Raw genomic sequence first — 15,508 nt, forward strand, 5'->3', positions numbered from 1 at the left:
CATAACTTATCTCCCAGAGGCTATAGAACATATCGTTGTCCGAGTGATAGTCTGTGTTTTGTCCATGTTGAAGGCAATGTGGAAGCAACCTGGAGCTATGAGGAAAGATATTTTGCGATAATATGAACTTTTTAATCGCAGCTTTTTACATCAGAGATTAATATAGGGATCTTTTAAAGTAACATAATGTCCAAATTACGCTCATCTAGGAATTCTTTTGAAACGTTACGTGCAGAAACGAGACGGAATACTAAGTAACTGAGATATATCTTTCTTTTGGTGACAATAACTAACCTCAAAGATGCTAGAGAATGTACATTTTCATACTAATGGGATCCATAAGATACGTAAGAAGACAGAAATTACCGATTTTCAACTAAATATAGAATACACCACTGACACTTGAGAAAAGTTTCTACTTATATCAGGAATCCTAAAAAGGACTTTCCAAAATAATAAGGAGCAGCGAGATGAAATATGTTGCCAAGGTGTATTTTTATATTTATTACAATAGTTTATCTTAGGAATACCAATAATTATAAATTCATTACATAACAGCTAATGCAGTGTCCTTATCGTTATTCAACTATTGAATTATTTATTGTTGTGATACAAAGCATTGTAACTCACGAATTTCTCTGTTTGTTGCTTATAAAACATTAAACATAATATTTTTAATTATTGTAGTAAGGGGCAAATGCCGATATACCTTATGTATAACTTTGGAATTAATTGTATAATGCATGTATTTCTTCCAAATTTACGCTTCTTTCAGAAATTATGTGATATCGGGTTTGATAATCTTTATAAAATTGAAATTATTTTATACGCTTTAGTTATTTGAGTTTTTTTACATGTATTTCAAGTCAGACTATTATTATTTAAAACAATTGTATTATTGATTTTATTAAGATCTCCCAAAACACTTTATTTGACATTAAAAGTTAATGATTTGTTAATCCTTCCGTCTTTTGGATAATACTTTTACGAAGTTGTTAAGATTGATCACTTATAACTAGATATATAAATAATCAGGTTGAAATAAATGCCATTGCAAGATCTGCGCAATGTAGTAAGGTAATTAACATTAGAAAGTCACATATAAATAAATTACACTTTGATTAGTCCTCATTTTTGGTTAAAATTTGTAACAATTCATTGAAATACACCGAACAAAAAACATTCGCATTGTATTCATCTCCTAGTTTATCAAAGATTTGACAGTTTTTATGAATAACCAAACAATTACAATCGTGGATAAAAGTTAAAAGCATTTCCAACCGTAATAATGGATTGCATTTAATTACCGCGCGAGGGGAGTTAATTATTTACTTCTCTCTGTTTTGTGGAATGCCAGGCGGGCTCGAGTGGCAGTAGTCACGTTCTATTTCCATTCCCTTCTGTATATTCATGGAGATATGAGTATTAATGTATGAGCTGCTGGTGCTCTATTAGCACAACTAGTTGAGTATTTTCAATATATTACTCCCTGGCTACCGTTCAGATTCTTTAGTTTATATTTTATCAAATTCTTCTATTTGTCAACCAAAAATTGTAATATGAATAATGTGTTATGAGTTAGAAGTGGACCATTATTATGATTGACGACTTCAATATAGGCTATTCAAGTAGCAATACTTTTGATAAAGAAAAGCATTTGTTTTTCTGGATGGATATTAATGGTTGTTCTTAGATAGACGATATAAGAATATTTAACTAATCTATATATATATAATTTTTCAATAAACATTGAATCACAAAAAGTACTTGCTCCGCCGGGACTCGAACCCGGATCTCTCACTTGCCGGGTGAATGTGCTACCATTACACCACAGAGCCCTTACTAATATATATATATATATATATATATATATATATATATATATATATATATATATATATATATTGGATACATTTCTCATATATTCATTTTTTGGAGATCCCCCTGTTCCGATGGTTTTTGGATTTTACCACACATTGAGCGAAATAAGGCCTAACTTTAACTATTAAAATGTGATGTATGAAGTTTTAAAGTGACTTGTTCCTTGTAATTGATTACTGTAACGAAAAACTTCTGTAGACTACAACATAACTGGTATCAGATGGTTTAGTTAATATGTCTACAATTAAAGTAAAAGACACTTAAAATTAGCAAAGTGTACTTTAGAACAAATTTAAAAAAAATACTTACATAGAATTTAATATTTAAAGGTTCTTATAGTTTTAAACGGTTGTGTTTTAAAAATAGAAGCCTATATAACAAGAAATGTTTCAACAGTACAAAAGGCCAATGCGAGATCTTAAATTATTCGATTACATTTTTTGTTAAATAATTATAAAATGCCTTACACTACTATAATTATCTGGTACGACCAGAAGAAATATACGTAACAATGTAATAAATATGTGATAATACGGTTGAAGAAATCGACCATCAAGAGTTTTGATTTGTGTCATTAGTGAAATGAAACAGTGCTGTTATTGAGGGAGGTTTTGAAAGCACTAATAATATCATTTTGTAAGAATTATAAAGACTTTTATCCGAGGAGAGAATCAAAGATTAGTGCAAATGAAAGAAAGCCTTTATATTGTTTCAAAGAATTTAACGGTGTCGGTAGGCTTTTAAGACACCTTTAATTACATCGAGGACAATAACTCCAGAGAAATCCATTACTTAGGGCCAATCAATACTCTGACAATGACTGTTCACTGCTGAGGCGAAGGTTTGACGCATTTATAAAGATGCCGACGATATTAGGCAATTAAAGGTCGAGCACGTTATACCGGCTCAGCACTCAGCACTCAGCGAGCGGGCGGGCTGTTGCGCACTTGGCGGGCATCGATCTCTACCACCGCCGCCACCCCCTACACACCACCGCCCCCTACACGCGCCTACCTGTTGGCCGCCACTGTGTCAGTATAGTGGCTGTGGCCGGTGTGTTCGGTGGCTAGCTACCTAGTGGCCTGTGCGTGTCGTGACTGGTCTGGCCTCGCCTGACAGTACCGCGCCGCGCAGCACCTTGTCTCCATGCCAACCCTTGGATTTTACCCGACCTTACATCAGGGTAAGTCTTTCTACTCCTGTAAACATGTAGTGAGTGTGATCTTACAATCTCCCTTTCCGTTAGTTACTTTACCAACACGTACTAGCAGAATGTGAAAAATGTAAGGCCGCGTAAAAATTATTTAAAATTTACACTTATAAATTACTATTTAATAATAATATTTGTTTAAAAAATAAAATTGACCCATTATAAAAACCAATAAAGTGCATATTTTTGGATAATTTATTATGATAATGTAACCCTCATATAAATTGCATATTTATGTTTAATTTTTATATTGTTTACAGTATTTTTACACTTTAAATTGTGTAAATCATTCTGTTTAATTTCACAGGGTTCTTTCATTCGCAACTAAACTGTACATAATGTATGAAAGATGGTTAATGATTCTGAAGAAAAGATTTATATTTTTTGTGTGGAAATTTAAATATTAGAGAGAGAATCGTTGATTGAAAGTGTACCAATATCCGGACACATGAACACATGAGACCCCCTCCCTCCCACCACGACAGCGGGCGCGCGGAAATAATGCCCTACAAATCTCCAATCAAGCGGAAACTCTTTCTGTTTGTTCATTTGACTGGATATTTTCAACGTTGCAGTTCTCATTCACTACTAGTTGTTTCTATAATTTTTGCTGCGATTATCAACCAAGATGAAATAAAAATAAATCCTCACAACATGTGCAGAAGGAAGTGATTGGTTAGTTACCTAAAGATTTAATACTTAATCACTAAGTAAGGCAAAGCCCACATCGATTTAAGACTTAGTGTACTGTAATTCAATCCAATTAACAAAATGGATTCACTGAAAAGCATGAGAGTAGATTGTATTACAAGGTTTTCCTGGTTGAAACATTATTTTATCCAAATATAATTGGAAGTATGCTGTAAACCATTCACCTTTGAAGTTTTGTTCTATAGATACAATTGGTGTTTTCAGTTTGTACGTTTTTCTGTTGATAAAATAATGAGAAAACATATATATCGTATAATTCAAAGGATTACATGAACACATACAGCGCTGATGTCCGATTTACAAACGGTATTTGTACATTTTTCCAAAATATTACCTGCGTGTTATATACATTCTCGCTTATGTATGTATAATAAAATGTTTGTATGATTTTGTTGTGTTGAAAACGTATATGCTTTTCTCCATTGACAATGTGTACCACTGAAAGGCTCTTACACACTAGTCAAAACACATTAATCTACGCATAAAAAGTATTTAAATTATAATCCTATTCCAAATTGCATTCCTGTAGTTTTAGGTGATGCAATAAAACTATAAAGATACTGGAACTACTATTCCACAGCAATTCAACATATATCTCATACATTTCTCTGCGCTATACGTTGATTATTAAAAGGGTATTTACCTGTTTGTGATGAATTAGGTAATTATTAATTTTTTTCATTCAAGAATATGTTTTATTCCATTTTCTCAACGTTGTCATGTAATTTGTATGTGTTATTCTATATCTATTTTTCTCATACATATTTAAAATTCGTTTTCTCCTATTCAAAATGTAAGTTTAAAACGTACTGTACATAAATGTTATAATTGCCATTCAGATATTTGTACGTATTATTAAAAACTACAGAAATATACGTGATGACATTCGCAATGAAGTCTGATGAAATACAAACAATTGTACGCTTTTACAAACAGATATACAATGTTTTACATTGATTTATACGTATACGATAAAACTGGGCTATGTTGGTAGTATCCAGTCTTAAAATGATCAGAGTGTACGTAAATTAGTAAACAATTCATCTTTTTCATGTGCCCAAAAGTGTGATCTACGAACGATGTTTCATATAGCCGAGTTTTAATACGATAAAACAATTACCAAATAGATACGTACCTTCAGTACCAAATGTACCTTCAGCGTAGGTATGCTATTATTACATAAATATTCCGGTATAAGCAATATACCGAACAACAATTTCTCAACATATCCTGACATAACGTATCATTGTTTGATAATAGGTGTATTGCGTTGTTATGATTGACTTTGTGTATTACAACAGTAAAAGAATCACTGTGGATGATGGATTAGTCGTACAGTTATAGTAAGGAAACTACATAGCTGAATGTTTTATGAGTTTTGGAAGATATAAATATGTGAGCTTAGTTCAGGGACTAAAATACGGGAGAGGGGGAGGGCTTTAGCTGGGGTGGCTTACTGTCCACTAGCCGTCCTTATGTGACAGAGTGTCAGTTACTTACTTGATTATATTCCTGTGAGAGTCACCAGCTGGAGTATGCGCACATATTATATATTGGGTTTCTACACTAATTTGTTGTACCTTTATAAAAGGCTAAAACATGACATCTATTTTTCTGTTTTATTACGCATTTAGCAATTCTACCTTATTTGGTAACTTCAGTCGGTTACCAGCATAGTACGTAATTAACTAAATCTACATTGCAGTATTTCTATCGGCGTTAGTAGGGTTTCAAGAAAACGATATCTCCGAGGTCAATCATTGACAATGGTATACTCATTACTTACTGTGTAATGCATGTCACGTTCTTCAGAAATTGGTTGTCGAGTTAAACATGATTGCCCATCAAACATTAAAATATATACCAATAAAACATAAACTGGAGAGTAATATCTTAATCGATTAACAGAAATAAAATGAAAAAATCTTATCAAGGAATATATTTTTAAACATATTGCCTAAATTATATCCTAAAGGAACTGGATCGTAATTAAACATTTGATTGATACAGTTAGTTAGTTATCCAATGCTTAAATAATTTACATGTTTGGCAGACACCGAAACACAAGTCACCTCATTTACATCTCAGTAATGTGCACGACATGATAGTTGCACACTTCTCCAAACCTGATTGGATCTTGGTGCAGGAGAAATGTATGGGTATTGGTCGCTGCCGTATATCAAAAAGTTAATCTTCTGATCCTAACCAGATTGCCTTCCAGCTCTTCACCACCCATCATCAGAATTAAGGGAAATGCGAACAAACCGTTTTAGAATGATTTTAAAGAGCACCTTGGACGAAAAAGAACTCTATTCTTTCAGGAGTTTTTAAAATGTAACTTTTTCATTTAGTGTACTTTGCCTTTGAAAGTTATGACTTGCAAGTTAGCTAGTAAAATTTATTACTATTAATTAAGGACTATTGTACTGCCTTTGGCTACACAATACAAATCTATTCTATTCTATAATACTTAAAGACGGTAAAAAGTGCCAAGAGAGTTATTTATTCATTCGTTATTCATTTATGTCGAAAGACTCTTTCCCTCAAAGCACCTTCACACAGTGAACTCGAAATCGCGACATTTACGGAATTCAGTTGTGTAGTCCAACACTTATTTGACGTCAATCTCGAAACATATCCAACAAAATCAACTTTATTTAAAATTTACCAATGGAATTCAGATTTAGATATTAATCCAGCAGCCATGTTAGAATATAAGGAAATTGAGGAAGTCTATAAGACTAAATTCCTTGGTATACACCTTGATAAAGGGTTAACATGGGGCTGCCACGTCATAAAAGTGTATTTAACTAACCTCAAGCATTTTTTTAGACAACTTTGCAAATACTGCCCATTTCAGATACTGTTGACGGTTTATAATGGAATCATCAATCCACATCTCGCATTTGGTGTTATCTTGTGGGGAGCGTGTGCAAACACATTTTTACAGAAATTTTAAACTAAGAAAAGTAATCAGAATAATTGCCAAACTTCACTGTAGAGAGTTGTTCAAGCCAACATCCAAAATAACTGTTGGCATTTTTCTCTCTCTATATTTGGGAAAATGGCTTCCTTCAAGACAAAGTGGTAGAGATTTACATTCTTATGAAGGAAGTGGCAGGGTGGATTACCGGGGGAACGTTTGCCTGAATAGTTTTTCGTTAATGGCCAAAATTGATACAACGCCGTAGGTGTTTAAAGCTCGTTTCAAAGCCGTTTTGGGCTCGGAAGCGGGCTAGTTTAAGGCCCACGACCGGGGGATCCCATAATTGGCTAACTGATAACGAAACTAGAGTTGAAAATTAGGGAATGAATGAGAACCGTGTGAATCAAATATTTATTGACTGGAAGGAATTATTGAGAAACTTTTAGTTGTATTCAATCAAATTGATGATTGCGAAACAATGACCACATTGTAAATTTTTATACAAAGAGACTTATTATTAGTTACTGAGCGAGTGAAAAATTTCATTAGCTAAAACATTTATTAATTTATTAAATTCTTTTTCATTATATCACTTAAATGTAAGTGTGTGTTTGTTTTTATTTATTTATTAGTTTGTATTCTAATAATAAATATAAATATCTCAACCCATAATAAAGCGTAAAAAATAAGTTATTCTTAGGTTACAGATGGAGGTGATTGGCTCCCCAAACATAAACGTACGATTTAGTTTTATATCTCCATATATTCAACGCATAAGTTCTGCCCTTTGGTTGTTTTAAAAACAGGGAATAGTTTACCTCTACCCTCATAATGTACTAAGTTCCACTTGGCAGCCCTTTACTTTGGTAAGTAATATGGCCACATATTGTACGACGCTGCAATGCTAGAGGGTGTCATACAGTATATTGCATTCAGTCAGCAAACACGTGGGAGTACCGCCCACTATGTATATATACATTCCCCTCTGTGCTCTTTTTTGCAATTGTTGTAAAGTCCATAACCCATAATGGACTTTTGCTGTTGGAAATAAATTATTTTCAAATCAGCTCATAAGAAATTTAACAGCTCATTACATAAAAACTCTAATGTATCATGGATAGATTGAATATAAAGCATATAATCCGTTCCATTTTCATGGTATTAATAGAGTATAAGAAAATTAAGATCTTAATGTAGAAACCAGCGAAGCGTACTCCAGTGCGTACTTTTCTAAATAAGAATAGACCTATATGTTAACCAAAGGCCCTACGAATGCTCATGAAAACTAAAATTCATTCATACAATAGTGTAGATAAATAATATGAAAAATTTAACGCTTACTTTTATTTGACAAACATGTAAATTAGCTGTAATTATGAGCAATCCAGGTTTAGTTTTAATTTTATGTTATTTTAGTTTATAGTATTTGTCATTGTTATTTAGTTTGGTTTTTAAGTACTCCTTTAGCAAGACGATGCGGCACAAAGTCTATCTGAAAATTAGTTTGCAACTAAGAATATCTTTTGTATTAAAGCTCTTTATTTTTATATTATTTATTTTTTGGTAATATCACATAAAAAGTGAACTTAAATAATGTAAGTGTTTTTTAAGGACAATAGACATTTATGGCTTGTATGGTGGATATCTTAACAGCGAAGATACTCGTCTGATTATTTACAAATCATTTATAGATTTGAAGCTATCTTCAATTTGCCACATTTGTTTAGAATAGGAATAGAGGATACGCAGGTATAACAATCGGAGCTGTCTAGGGAAGATTAATTTCACTGAAGGTTTGGAGATTTCCAAACCTGGTAGGAGTTAATGGGCCTTTGTAGCTTCGACGGCTGTTCTGTAACCTCTATTTTTTGTGGTAACGTTGTGTCTCAAAAGAATAATTTATCATAATGATAATATATAAGGGAAAAATAAAGATCTAAGATATCTAGAATGAAAACTTCGTATTGAGCAGTATATCATGATGGAATATGTAACATGGTGGTTAGATGTACTGTAATCACAAACCCATGTAAACGTTTAAGTTTTTGATAACAGCTTTGGTTAGTTTTTACGAAATTTAAGAATTGGTAAATCGGTTATGACTGTTTGATTAACAACGAATTCCATGTTTTAAAATAATTCATAATTTATTTCAAGTGTTGCAAGTTTAGAACCGTAGACTATTGGTAACAGTCAGATCGTATTTTTTAGTTGTACTCAATAAAAAAAATTTAATAAATGTTTCGATTTTTATGGAGGTGGATATTTTTGAGTAGTCAGATAAAAGAACTTTCTTAAGTTAGAGAATATTTTTTTCTTTTAAACTTAAATATACATCCAATAAAACAGAATCATCATCTCTACTTTATATTTCGTATATTAAAGAATCCAGTTTGACAAAATAAATATTTATATAGGGAAATAATTAATTTTGTTGTATTTAAAACAGATGCTCATTATTTGGAATGTGGTCGAATTATACTATGCCTAGGATCTGCCAAACGATGTATTGTGTGGTATAATAAAATTTCTTTTTATATTATGTTCATTATTATCTATTTTGAGCAAATTTAGTATATTTCATATAGTATATGTGATAATTTAAATTGTCGTTTTACTCTCAGTACAAGAGTATACAAAGAAAGATTTTTAAATCACAAGATACTGTAATGCTTAGAGGTTAATAATAGACAAACGATGAAACTCTAGCACTGTGTTGAAGCTTATCTTTCCACGAGTAAAAGTCACGTATTTCACTGAGTGGTCAAGCACAGATATATATATATATATTTATATATATATATATATATATATTTTTATTTACAGAAACAGGGTTATTCTCTTCTTAAACAAATAAACCACGGTATATTGGTTTGAAACATTTATAAATTTTCGTGTATCTAGGTACACTTCTTCAGATAAATATACATGTATAAATATTTACATAAAAATTGTGAAAAAAAACATTAGGTTAGAAACTCAAAACAAGAAAAACAAACATTATAAATATAAATACAGTAGATCAGCAGCTGATGGGCCATGGCATGGGACGTGTGTGATTAAGTTGACGAAAACTAAATTTATCTTAAAATTAAGACCCCTTGGATGTCTTGGTCTGAAGTACCAATTGGTGTGCAGTATCACTTTTTTCAATTTAAATCTATTAAGGCTTTCGATTTGAATCTTCAGGGATCTTATTTATGCCTTTGATGGTGTAACAATTTTCTATCTGATTTTGTTTATGGACATTGATAGCGTGACTGGCCTAAAGGTTTTTTTCTATATCGCTATGGGACAATGTCAAACAAATCGATGGCCAGTTTACTTCGTATCCGTAAAAAGGATTCGATGTCTGGCCGACGTATTGTTTTTTCACAAAATTTACAGTCAAATTGGTAAATAAGGTTTTTTGTGTCACAGTTGAATAGTTCCTTTGATAGGATATTCATGATTGGTTACATTACTTTTGAAATTTTGACTTGTAGACATGATCTTACAGGTTCCCCACGGGGTTTTTTGGCAAGGTTTACAACAAAATTACAAAGGACTGTGATTTCTTATTTTCCTTTTTTAGAGGATCAGTACAGACCAACATCTGTTTAATGTTGGCGGGCTTTTTGAATACAACTCTTGGAGATTTTGAAAATAAGTCTTTAGTTTTCTTGAGAATTTTGAAGTAGGTTAAAGGCTGTCTTCATGATTGCGTTGATTCTGTGAAGGCCAGGATAAAAGTTTGTTATGAATTTCGGGTCGTTTTGGGGAAAAGGATTATTATTTTTGTTTGATGGGTTGATTCAAAATTGTTTCTTGATAACTTTTATCGGGGATATCCTAATTTTCAATAAAACCTCAAGTTAATTTACTGATATAATTAATTAAAATCATTCTCATTACTGCAAAGATTTTTCGCACGAATTGAAAGACTCTTCGGAATACTTTTTTTCACGTAAGTGGGACGACAAACTATTACAATAGTATTTGTGTCTTTTACATGTATTTTAGTTTTTTTTAACAAACCCAGACTCTATAAAAAAAATCTACGTCCAAGAAAGTAAGAATTTCATGAGAAAATTTCCAAGTAAATTTGAGGGTTGTAAAACGTGTTCAATGGCCATGTAGAAATTCTTGAAGGAGTTCTTCACCATGATCCCACAGAAAAAATACATCATCAATAAAACGAAAACCAAACTAAAGGAAGATGGTTCTGAGAATTTAGGAATTTTTCTTCCAATAAATCCATGAATAAATTGGCAAAAGAGGGAGCCATCCTTGTTCCCTCATGGCTGTGCCTTTGACTTGTAGATTAAAATTTATTGTGAAATCTAAAACAGTTCATGGTTTTTAAAACAAAAAATGTTATAAGTTTTAGTAAAAAATTTGTAGAAGGTTTAGAGTCAATGGGTCTGCTGTTGAGAAAAATGTTTAGCAGCATTTACACCATCATCATGTGGTATGGTTGTGTACAGTGATGTGACATCAACAGTAACTAGAATTGTGTTTTTCGAATCAGGTTGATTAACTTTTGATAGTTTTGAAATGAAGTCATCAGTGTTTCTTTACGTAGGAGGGTAGTTGTTTGACAAATGGTTGCTGATCATCGATAAATGCAGAAATTCTCTCAGTTGGGCAACCGTAGCTGGTTACGTTTGGACGTCCTGGAGGTGGTCTAGTATCTTTATGAATTTTTTGGAAGAAGATAAAAAGTTGGAGAGTGGGGGGGGGGGGGGGGTGGGGCTTGGAATTTTGGGAGTTTATAAAATTTATTGTTTTATTAGAGATATGGGATGATCTGTCATATAGATGAATTTTCCCCATGTTTTACTATTATTATACACTTTAAATCGACGCCGAAATTAAATGGTTAAAACTTAATTTGTATTCTGATTATAGTTAGAAATTAACAAATAACTCGGTATGTTATAAATGTGAACTTTATATTGATGATAAATTAATTGACATCAAGTTTGAATTTTGAAACAAGAATGGAGGATACAATAATGGTAAATTTTTAAATACAATTCTAAATTTTTAGGGCAGGGTGGTCGTGCTGGCTTAATGAAATAGAAATATTGGGTACTTTTTTTATAAACAAAGATATTGTAATTTTGAAAAATAATTGTTGTTAAATTTTAATTATATTAATTTTGAATTATTAGCCAAATCGAATGTTCCCTGGGTTTTGTAATATCCTACTACTATTATTACTTTAAATAAATGGTTAAACTTAATTTGTATTCTGATTAATAGTTAGAAATAACAAATAACTCAGTATGATATAAATGTGAACTTTCTAATGATGATAAATTAATTAACATACAAGTTTGAATTTTGAAAACAAGATGGAGGATACAATAATGGTAAATTTTTAAATACAATTCTTAATTTTTTTAGGGCAAGGTAGGTCGTGCTGGCTTAATGTGAAATAGAATTATTGGGTATTTTTTTTATAAAAAAAGATATTGTAATTTTGAAAAATTAATTGTTGTTAAATTTTAATTATATTAATTTTGAAATTATTAGCCAAATCGAATGTATTCCTGGGTTTTATGTTCTTCCAATGAATCACTATTAAAACTTAAAAGGAATTTTCTCACCCAATGCCTGTCTTCTGCTTCTTTGACTTCAGTGATATAAGAATTTTACATAAAGTAACCTTTCAAATACTGCTGAATAAATGTAAACCAGTTTCTTTATAATAATAATCTTGCTTCACTTCTTCCAGATCCCTCTCTCCTCTCCACCTTTCAAATATCTGTTCTCTTCACTCTTCAACAATCATCCCTGCACACTGTATCACTGACTTTAGATTCACTTTATAACTTTTGAATTTTATATGTAATAAGGTGAATTTTGATTATAATATATATACTCTGTTCTACGAAGCTTCACCATTCTCAGCTTTGATATTCTATTTGGATTTCATTTTAATTTTATATTTTACTTAAATATATTAGCTTGGCGTGTCATGTTGAGAAAAAGTTGTTTGAATAACCATGTTAAAGTTATTAATTACGTATAAATCTTTAGTTCGAAAGAATTGTAATAAGAAAATATCTGCGTATAGACCGAAAATGAACAAAAAAAGGCTTGCTGAAACCATTAGCATACAAATATGCGTAGGGCCTACTCATAAACTGTTAGTTATTGTTATTATTAAAAACTAAAAATGAAGTCCCTCATCAAAAAAGTAAATTTGTTTGAGAGTATAAATGACGATTTAAAATTCTGAGAGAACGCTTGATGAGAGCTGTTGATATTTCGCTAGCTGTAACTTATAGAAGTCTGAAGCGATGTTTTTCAGTATTTATAATAGTTTTGAAACCATCCATCGTGCTCTGATAGAAAGTCCAATTGCTTCTTAATAAGATGTATCGTTGGAAAGCTCATATATATTTTTTTTCTCATATAATTTGTTTATCATTTAAATCGAACCGTGGAATCAAGTAAACATTTTGTTTTATTTTATACTTCCTTCAAGATGAATGTCTAAATTGCGTGCTTATTTAAACATATGACGAAAAATACACATGTACATTTCAAATTATTAAAACAATTAACGCTTAAAACAATAAGAACATCAGTTCGTTTTTTTAATCAGGCTTTTAATACTAATTACTTAATATAAAGTTATATATATATATATATATATATATAATATATATATATATATATATGTTTTTATAACTCAATTGGAGAATATATCACATTATTGTGACTCTCTTTTCATTTTTCAAAGTATACACTACACTCAATAAAAATAGTTTGGACATAACAATGTTGTCTTATTGTGTGAAGAGAGTATGGAGACTGTAGAAGACGAGGGCATGTCATATGTTGACCTTCTACCCTCCCGCAGCTGTTGTGTGGTTTGTTTTGCTTATTATTCCCGCAGAGCTCAGTTTGTTTATGTAAATATAAAGCGAACGTTGTGCATGTAAATGTGATACATATTCTCTTTTTTTTAAATACAATGTCGTGTAACTTGGTTCTTGATGTCTGTGAAAAACCACGACTCATTATATTCACTTGTGACTCTAGTTTGCGTTTTATATGACACGGTATTGTCAGAAATAATGTTAATACCTGTTGAAAAACATATTATACTTGTCTAGAGTTGTAAATAATAAACCTATTTTCAAAATCAAAGGGAAAATTCTATAATTTTATTAATTATTTAATTTTTGGTCAGCTTTTGTCAGCCATTATTACATGACCACAAACAAAATATAAAAGTTTACAAAAGATGTAACTGATAGTAAAATAATATTAGTTAGTTGGAATACATTTTTCCATAACTCCTTAAATATGTATTATGAAATGCATATTGGAATCGCCTTCTGGGATTTGTTACGGTGATTTAAGTAATATCTTTATATAGTTCTATCTTGAGCTATAATGCAGGAGAACCCGGAAAATTAGCCTTCTAAAATTTCAGAAAAATAATTCTCTTAAAAACAAGTAATTGTACTAATAACTGTAGTAATACATGCATTGGGTATTTAGTTAATTTTAAGTGTTAAAAACTCAAATTTAAACGTAAGTATTATTTTTGGGCTTGATATATTTTTATTTGTTACTTTCCACCCAATCCCAAACTGGGGACCCGCCCAGGCCGATTCAGTGGAGCAGTTGTCTCAGCGTTACATGCGGGCTTACCCGTCGATGAGAAATGTTTAGAAATATTTACGATAGAATTAATTTATAATTCTATATTTAATTACTCAATTAGTGCTCCCTTTAAAGTTGTTATTAATACGTTTTTCACATACCACAGAGAGTTATAAGAAAATCATTACATGGATTAAAGTCACCCATCTTTGAATGCTTGTTTGAGTAAAATATCTCATAAATAGAATACCTTTATTGTGTAAGTATTTTTTTTACGAATTGAAACAAATTTGAAAAACTGCCAGAGACTAACATATTAGATTAAGCAAAATAGACAAGGTAACTATTTCATGTTGTAAAATGAGGCATATTAAAGAAGGAAATAGATTTATACACCGTGCTGATCAGTTGACCATGATAAACACAAAAATTAGTATAAGCTCTTATATTTAATCAATCCATTTAATAATATTCATTTTGTTTAAAACTCTTAAAGGGTCTATATTTATAATACATAGTTGTAAAAAGATAAGATCAATATACCTACTGCAAAAATATGAGTTGATGGTCTGGTTCTCCCTATTATAATATTTTGGATAAAATGCTGCTAAAAAGATTGAGGAGAAAATCAAACCAATATATATATATATATATATATATATATATATATATATTGGTTTGATGTTCTCCTTCACTAAACAATCTATCTATTCGCATCACTGGTATCTTTCGTACAACTGCAACACTGGGCCGGATACATGAAATATCACAGGGGCCGCAATTCTGATATTTTCTACTTTACTATTCATAGTCTCTTCGGACATTAAAATTTTCTATAAGAACATGAGACGTTAGATACAAATTGACGACAAAATTTATAAAGAAATTGTGCACTTTGAAATCAATAACCTCTTACAAAAACTTCAAAATGATTGTGCACGACGAAAAATTATGTTGATAAATTAAACACTGTATTGAGAATGAGTCAGAATGAGTGATATGTTATTCCAATAAATGAACAATTTCATGGCATGCTTGGCTGGAACTCTATGTATTACACAACGGTACACCTATTCTTTGTACTCCTAACAGAAGGCCTTTTGTTTTTTGTTAGGTTTACATTGTTCCTCTTGTGTCAAGAAATGTTCTTGTTTTCCAGTACAACTGTCAGG

General features: G+C 31.2%; 1 protein-coding gene across 1 annotated transcript in view; it reads left to right on the forward strand.

The window, feature by feature from the left end:
• Nucleotides 1-2,931: 2,931 nt before the first annotated feature.
• Nucleotides 2,932-15,508, forward strand: part of LOC124361364 (discoidin domain-containing receptor tyrosine kinase B-like) — a 69,527-nt gene continuing 56,950 nt past the window's right edge. The window contains exon 1 of the mRNA XM_046815415.1: nt 2,932-3,064. The gene's annotated coding sequence lies outside the window, so the exon portion shown is untranslated. The remainder of the gene's footprint in view (nt 3,065-15,508) is intronic.

The sequence above is a fragment of the Homalodisca vitripennis genome, chromosome 1 (assembly GCF_021130785.1).
Source record: "Homalodisca vitripennis isolate AUS2020 chromosome 1, UT_GWSS_2.1, whole genome shotgun sequence".
NCBI lineage: Eukaryota > Metazoa > Arthropoda > Insecta > Hemiptera > Cicadellidae > Homalodisca > Homalodisca vitripennis.